The sequence below is a fragment of the Quercus suber genome, unplaced genomic scaffold, assembly GCF_002906115.3.
Source record: "Quercus suber isolate HL8 unplaced genomic scaffold, Cork oak 2.0 scaffold_817, whole genome shotgun sequence".
Classification (NCBI taxonomy): Eukaryota; Viridiplantae; Streptophyta; class Magnoliopsida; order Fagales; family Fagaceae; genus Quercus; species Quercus suber.
Window position 1 is genome coordinate 149,306 of NW_027070247.1, and position 8,281 is coordinate 157,586.

An 8,281-nucleotide genomic window follows, 5' to 3' on the forward strand; every position below is an offset into this window, starting at 1 on the left:
CAATGCACGAATCCCAGTATGTGACTAACCAATGATGCACGGATCTCAGTACATAACTAATACACAAACTTGAGGAAGATGTTGGCTGTAAAGTTTTTCAATTCATCCAATAATGAAGATTAGGAAGCTCCTTGGTTACAAAACCCTTGGCGTAAAAACGTAGTAGCTTCTACAAAGAATATGATGAACTAGGACATAATGTCTTCGGTCATGCATGTAACAACAATTGCAACAACCTTTGCATCAATTTGCATTCTTGTGATAGCCCTTAAAATAATCTTTATATATGTCTAGGGTTGTGAGAAAAGAAACCCTACACAAATATTCATGGATATGCGTGAAATTAGATCTAGAAATTCTAATTTCGTAATTCTCGACAGATTCAGCTTTTATCGAGCTTCTATCAAGCTTCTATCGAGCTTTAACATTAATCATTGATAAGAATGATTCTATCGAGACATCTGTCAAGTTTTAATAAACAACACTTCTTCACTTGTTTCTTGATCAGACTTGTATGGCTTCAATACTAAACTTGAACACTTGTTTCTTGAAGTACTAAACCCATTCTAGATCTATCCAATTACAAGTAAAGTGTGTTTTGTCAAAATATTAGTCAATTTACATCACATATGTTTCTAACAATCTCCACATGTCCTAACACTCCAAATGTGGGTATGCAATCACGTCCCCTTACTTTGCCCAGGCTCTGCTATCTCATTTTGTTATTGTTGGATCACCTTTGATCATATCCATTGGTTGGTCTCTGGTATGGTAAGTTCTTAACTTCCTGTTCAGGTGATCAAGCAACCGTTACTGGCATTTTCGTTATATATGCCACATATTTGGGAAAGAAAGCAGGACAAAGAAACATAGTTCACTAATTTAGGAAAATGGGACATGTTTCAGAGTTTTGACACTTCAGCGGACCACCACTAGCACCAGGGGTCTATTTCACATGATACCCCACCTTGACCTGGCAACATATTTGGTTGCTCATTTGTTGCCAAATTTGCTCAGATCTTGCTAAGTATTTGCAATAGACCATCAAATGGCTAGAAGTTTTTCGATTGGTGCTCTACACACAATTTTTGAACTCAATGCTTGTTTCTCCAAGAAACCAACGTGCGTTTGGCATAATTAGATCTTAAATTGGACAAAACATTCTTCAACATTTTTTGCTTTGTCTCACGTTTAAAGAGGGGGTTGCTTTAGCAGTTCCCGTCCATTGGTTGAGAAATGCAGCATGGAACTTTACAGCTAGATATTAAATTCCATATGAACTGTTAAAGATATTAATTTCCAATTGTTTATTATGTAACAGTGTGAAGTTCATTTAGAGCTAACCCTAGACTCTATAGCTCATATATTATACTCCAAGCTAATATCAAAGATGTAACCATTAGGACTTTATCCCATGCACATAGGCCATCATGCCACACCATGTAACTCTCGTCTTCTCTCTCTCTTGCTTCACATCACAAAATTGTTCCCTTGAATTTTATTCTTTAATTTTAACATGGGCAAACACAACCACCATTTCTTTTTAAACTTTATAAGTGTGTGTTTGGCATAGTTAATTTTATTAACTTATTTTATTATTCAGTTTATTTTTGTTACTATTCATGAGCTTCGTTACACTTTTTGATACTATTTATGGGTTTCTGGTACTATTTTAGCTAACTTTTACCTTTATTTACAGTATTTTCAGTAAAAAAGTTTATAATTTTAGCAAAATTAGCGGATCCTAAAAAGAATCTAAAAAAAGAAAAAGAAAAAAAGGGGGAAGAGTGACATTTTGTCAATTTTGGAGAAGAAGTGCCAGTCAAAGAAGAGACAGCATCTTCAACCGTTTCCTTTCACATTAGAGAGGGAACAGTACCGTGATCAAACCAATACCAATTACGTTTTCCAGTCCCTTCCAATACCACCATCAAATTGGAAGAAACATGCTCTTCCTAATTTCTAGCCCTTGCTCTGTTAACATTGTTTGCCATTTTCCATAGAATTCAACCATGCCATGATGCCATTGTTAAGAGTGTGAGTGATACAAAAAAGAAGTATATAAACTCAGTAGTCACCAAGTGGAAACACAACTTGCCAAGTTGTTCTCTTTCTCTATCTTGAAGTATTCTCACCATAATTAAATAATGGAACTGCCCATTTCTGTGCTAAGTGTGTCTGTTCTCTCCCTTTCTTGTGACACTCAAGTTTTTCTCTTGTGAGTGTTTTCTTTTTGTTTTTTAACTTTCATATTCAATTCTCTTTCCTTTCCAGTCTTTCTGGCACTGCTCTTTGCATTAATGTATCTTCTCTTCTTTTTAGAAAGGGTGGTAATTTGGTTTGCTGCACTGCTCTGCCTATGATCCCTTTCTAATGTTCTCTCTTCAAATTTGAGGTCAGTACCTATTCCTTGTGAACTTTTGCAACCGCCTGAATTTTCACTTTTTCTTGCGCTAAGCATTGATGGGCAAGTCATATGTTTAAGTTCGCCACCACTTTTTTCCTGCTGCTTTAGTAAGATAGATTTGTGTTTTTTGTTTCTTGGTGTACCTGTTTCTTTCGGGTTTAAAGTAGTGCAAACAGACCACTAGATTATCTACTTTTTCTTCTTCAAGACATCCTGTTTATGCTTTACTTGCCTTGGACAAGGATGCTAAGTTAACATTCTTTCTATCTAAATTTAAATGGCTTATAATGCTGATGTGGGTTATATTCAGCATGTTTTGGTAGTTAATTTGTTTGAGTAATTCCCTTGTTCATTTTCATTCAGCATGCCTATTCTGTTTCATGTATGAGGGTCAAGGGTGAGGTTCATCATTTTTAGTATTACCATGAATCTGGTTGTGTGTGTGTCAATTTTTGTTGTGTGTATCAGAGCACTCTCAGAAGGGGCTTTAAGACCTGATATTGTGCAAGTTGGAGCTGTTTTCACGTTTAACACTATTAATGGGAAGGTAGCAAGGATTGCCATGAAGGCTGCTGAGGATGATGTAAATTCTGATCCAAGCATTCTTGGTGGAAGTAGATTGTCTATACTGATACATGATTCCAACTTCAATGAATTTCTTGGCATCATTGGGGGTAAACTTTTCTCTCTTCTTTTTTCGCGAATTCTTTCTTGCATGTTCTTTCTCTTAACTAGAAGTTTTGGTTGGATAATAATATTCATAATTCATAGTTCTTCATTGATTACAGCATTGAAGTTCCTGGAGACTGATACAGTAGCTATAATTGGTCCACAAACCGCTGTAATGGGCCATGTACTCTCACATCTTGCAAATGAATTCCATGTTCCATTGTTGTCATTTACAGCACTAGACCCACCCTGTCTCCTCTGCAATTCCCTTACTTTGTTCAAACAGCACCCAATGATCAATTCCAGATGACTGCAATTGCAGATATGATTAGTTATTTTGGTTGGGGAGTGGTTGTTGCAGTTTTTAGTGACGATGATCAAAGCCGAAATGGGATTACTGCTTTAGCCGATCAACTTGCAGAAAGACACTCCAAAATTTCTTAGAAGGCGGCACTTCCTCCTGACCCTACTGCAAAGCCAAGTGAGGTTAAGGATCAACTAGTAAGGATTCAAATGATGGAAGCTCGAGTAATTGTTGTACATACCTTTAGCAGGACAGGTCTTTTGGTTTTGATGAGGCTCAGAAACTTGGGATGATGGAAAGTGGCTATGTTTGGATTGCTACCACTTGGCTATCTACTGTCTTAGATTCTGCTCCATCTTCAAAAACTGCAAACTCTACCATAGGAGTTCTGACTCTTCGTCCACACACACCTGATTCAGAAAGAAAAAGGGCTTTTATGGCAAGGTGGAACAAACTGAGTAATGGCTCTATAGGGCTGAACCCTTATGGTCTATATGCCTATGATACTGTTTGGATGATTGCTCATGCAGTAAATTTGTTTCTTGATCAGGGAGGTAACATTTCATTTTCCAACAATACACGCCTAAGTCGTATGAGGGGAGGAGCTCTGAATCTTGGTGCATTGAGCATTTTTGATGGGGGGAATCAATTGCTTAACAACATATTGCAGACCAATATGACAGGTTTGACCGGACCTATTCGATTTTATCCAGACAGATCCCCTTTACATCCTCCATATGATATCCTCAATGTATACGAAACTGGTTATAGGCAGATTGGTTATTGGTCTAATTATTCTGGCCTATCTGTTGTGACCCCGGAGACAATTTATACCAAACCACCAAACCGTTCAAGTTCAAGCCAGATTTTAGACACTGTGGTTTGGCCTGGTGGAACAACAAAGAAGCCTCGTGGCTGGGTTTTTCCAGAAAATGGAAGGCAATTGCGAGTTGGAGTTCCAAACCTAGTCAGTTAGTAGGAGCTAGTCTCACGAGTGAATGGTACTGATAAAGTCCAAGGATATTGCATAGATGTGTTCCTTGCTGCCATAAACTTGCTTCCTTATGCAGTTCCATATAGGTTCATTCCATTTGGAGATGGTCATAAGAATCCAAGCTACTACGAGCTTGTAAATATGGTCTCATTAAATGTAAGTATAATTTAATAAATAAAAAGAAACAACAAACAAAAAATTGAAAATATTGCTCCAACTGATGCTGTTACTTTGTTTTGTAGGATTTGATGCTGCTGTAGGTGATATTGCAATTGTCACAAACGGAACAAAGCTTGTGGATTTCACTCAGCCATATATAGAGTCAGGACTAGTTGTTGTAGCTCCTGTCAGGAAGTTAAATTCAAGTGCTTGGGAATTCTTGCAACCATTTACCCCATTGATGTGGGGTGTCATAGCAGCTTTTTTTCTTACTGTAGGCATCGTTGTTTGGATTCTTAAACATAGAATAAATGATGAATTCCAGGGGCCTCTTAGGAAACAAATAGTCACAATTTTATGGTAAGTAATTGGTATGTTGAGCATATAAGCTATATATTTTAGTGTACATACTACTACATAGATTAACATGTGACTTTCAAAATTGGGAGTAAAGCTGTCTACTGACCACCTTTCCCAGATTTCTAGAAGCAAGAAACTTTGTATACTGGTTACCACCTTTAACATGTGAATTTCATGTTTTAATGGATGTTTTTATGAGACACTCAAAGCATACAATACCATTGTGATTTTAGTGTACTTGGGGTGTTAAACATATTAGCCATAGATTTTAGTGTGTGTCACAGTGTGCACCTGGTATGTTTAACATTTTAGCCATGTATTAACATGTAACCTTCAAAATTGATGATAAAGCTGCTTACGAACTATCTCTCTCAAACTCCTAGAAGTGTGGGAGCTTTCTACATGGGAGTACCATGTTTTATATTAACATTTGACTCTCATGTTTTTATGTATATTTTTATCAGATAATCAGACATAACATTGTGATTCAACTCAACAACAATGTAGCTAAATATTGATCCTTTTTAAGTTCGATCTTACAATTCATCCAGTTAAAAATCAAGTAAATTTTTTGTATAATTTTCTGTTTGACTTGTAACTTTCCCACTGTTCTTTCTGTAACTTCTCATCTGCCTTTATTTACTTTATCTGCAGGTTTAGCTTGTCTACTATGTTTTTTGCACATAGTAAGTCTTTCCATTTTGACAGTCTACATTGTATTTTTCCTGGATTACAACAGTACCTTAACCAATGGTGTCAACTCTAAAATTCTTCAAATTTTCGGGAGAAAATACAATGAGCACACTTGGTCGCATTGTGCTTCTCATATAGCTTTTTGTAGTTCTTGTAATCAACTCGAGCTATATTGCAAGCCTGACATCTATGCTCACAGTGCAACAGCTTTCCTCCCACATCACAAGCATTGATACCTTGGTGACTAGCAATAAACCTATAGGATTCCAAGTAGGATCTTTTGCTGAAAACTATTTGACTGAGGAACTTAACATCCCAAAATCTAGACTTGTTGCTCTTGGCTCACCAGAAGAATATGCTGTTGCACTTGAGAGAGGAACTGTTGCTGCTGTGGTTGATGAACGGCTATATATAGAGCTCTTCTTGTCAGACAACTGCAAGTTCTCAATTAGAGGTCAAGAGTTCACCAAAAGCGGGTGGGGATTTGTGAGCAGCTCTCATCATGTAGTTAGTTAATTTACTTTCATTTCTACACCTGTTAATCAAGTTGGTTTTTTTTTTTTTTTCCAAAATTACTTGGCCTTGAATAGAAACCTATGTGAAAACTTCAGCTGGATTCTGAATTCTTGCATCTTGATTTTGCAGAGTCAGTTCACATAAGTGAATTGAAAAGCAAACATTATACTAAAAAATAATAGTAAAAAAAAAACACTAGCCTAAAGACTCTTTTTTTCTTTTTTTCAATTGAAAAAAAAAAATTAAGTTGTAATCATAGGTCTACAAGTAAGTATAGTTTTAGTATAAAATGTGTGTCCTAATTTTATAAAAAAATATTTCTATAAAAGAAAATTTATGGAATTTGATTTTTAAAATTTTACTTTTTAACCTTTTTGTTTAGCTTTTGAGAATATGGTCTTTATTTAGCTGTGTTGTGTGGGGCTGTTAGTGGAAAAGATTTTGATAAACAATTTTAAATTTCTCAAATTTATATTTATATCCTTAATTTTTTATTATGAAATTACTTTTAATCAAATAATAAGATTATTTAAAAAAAATTGACACTAAAAAGTTATATTCCAATTATATATATAAACCATATTGTGCCATGATGTTCGTTCTATATATATATATATATATATAATCTTGTGTAAAATTAGTAGTGGTCATAGTTATTAAACTTGTACCAGACGTTGACCTGATCTATGAGCTGGGTCATTGGGTCACTGGTTCAACCAATGGGTCATCGGTCAAACCGTAGGGTCAAATAACACAATTTTAAAAATTAAATATATATAAATTTAAGTTTGAGAAATCATAACCTGAATATGTAAATTAAAAAAGAAAAAAGAAAAAAAATAGGCATATGCCTAAATTAAACTTGCCATTATAATTCAATATCAATGTTTCATAAGTAATAGGATTAGAAATTCTATAAAATTCACAAGGAAAATAAACAAATGTCATAAGATTGCAACAAAGTCTTTGCTAAAGAAAATCTTGTTACATGTTTAAAAATTATGTATATTAAATAAATAAAAAGGAAAATCTCAAACTCTAATGCATATTTCTCTCAATCTCTCTCTCTCTCTCTCTCTCTCTCTCTCTCTCTCTCTCTCTCACACACACACACACACAAAAACAAAAAACAAAAGATGCTTAAACTAAAAGGCAATCAAGAAATAAAGTATAAAAAAATAATAAATAAATAAATAAACCTAAACAAAAGAAGATAGTTGGTGGCATAGAGTTATATGGTCATACTTACATGCTAATTATTGGCCAAGCACATCTGTTCAGACTTCAAAGTATAAAAAAAATTATGCACCGTAACAGCCCATAGAAGTAAGTTTTGAGAATTGTGAAAACTAAAAAGTAAAACAATGTTTTTATTTTTTATTTTTTTTGTAGGTTTTCTCTTGTTTAAATTACCATATTATCACACATTTAAAAAATAAAAGAGTTAATAAAGTGGATTTATTAATGTAATTTTACATAATTCACAAACTCGGCCGGGTTAATAAAACCCAATCGGTCACACAGATTACTTATAACCCACTGGGTTGCACTGGTTTTAACCCGATCACATATTTTTCTGATCCAATTGATTACTCGGCCCGGTCAATGTGCTAGATCACTGGTTCGGGCGGCTGAGCCAAGTCGGGTTTAACAACATTGATAGTGGTGGAGCCAACAATTTACTTTCAGGGGAAATTTTAAAATGAAGAAGAAAATCAAACAACAACAACAATAATAATAATTGAGTCTAAAAAAATGTGGTCGTGAAAATTGTATACCTCCTCCTTGTGCCATGTGTACAATAAAAGAGCTCTTATTACAATAAAAAATACAAATACCTCAAACTTATTAACCTAAATTTACCCTAAATGAAAGTCGTCTATTACCAAAGTTCCAGCTAAAAGTTTACTATTTTGAAAGATATTAAATTTCATCATTATTTTATTCATCTGCCATAATTTTTAGTTTTGATTTTTTTTTTTAATTTAAAAAATGAACTTACTTGAAAGGCTTCTACATGTAACTTAAGGTAATTTTTATTATTTAAATTCACTGATATTCTTTTCTATATTTACATATGAAGTTTAATTAATCTGTACATCACATGATAGTACTGTAAGTGTTAATAAAATTAGAAAAACATAAAATCAAGGAACAATACAAAATAAAGTTGAAAATA

General features: G+C 34.2%; 1 pseudogene; it reads left to right on the top strand.

Moving 5' to 3' along the window:
- The first annotated feature begins 2,831 nt into the window (after positions 1 to 2,831).
- On the top strand, positions 2,832 to 6,258 carry LOC112026239 (glutamate receptor 3.2-like; annotated as a pseudogene).
- Positions 6,259 to 8,281: the final 2,023 nt, after the last annotated feature.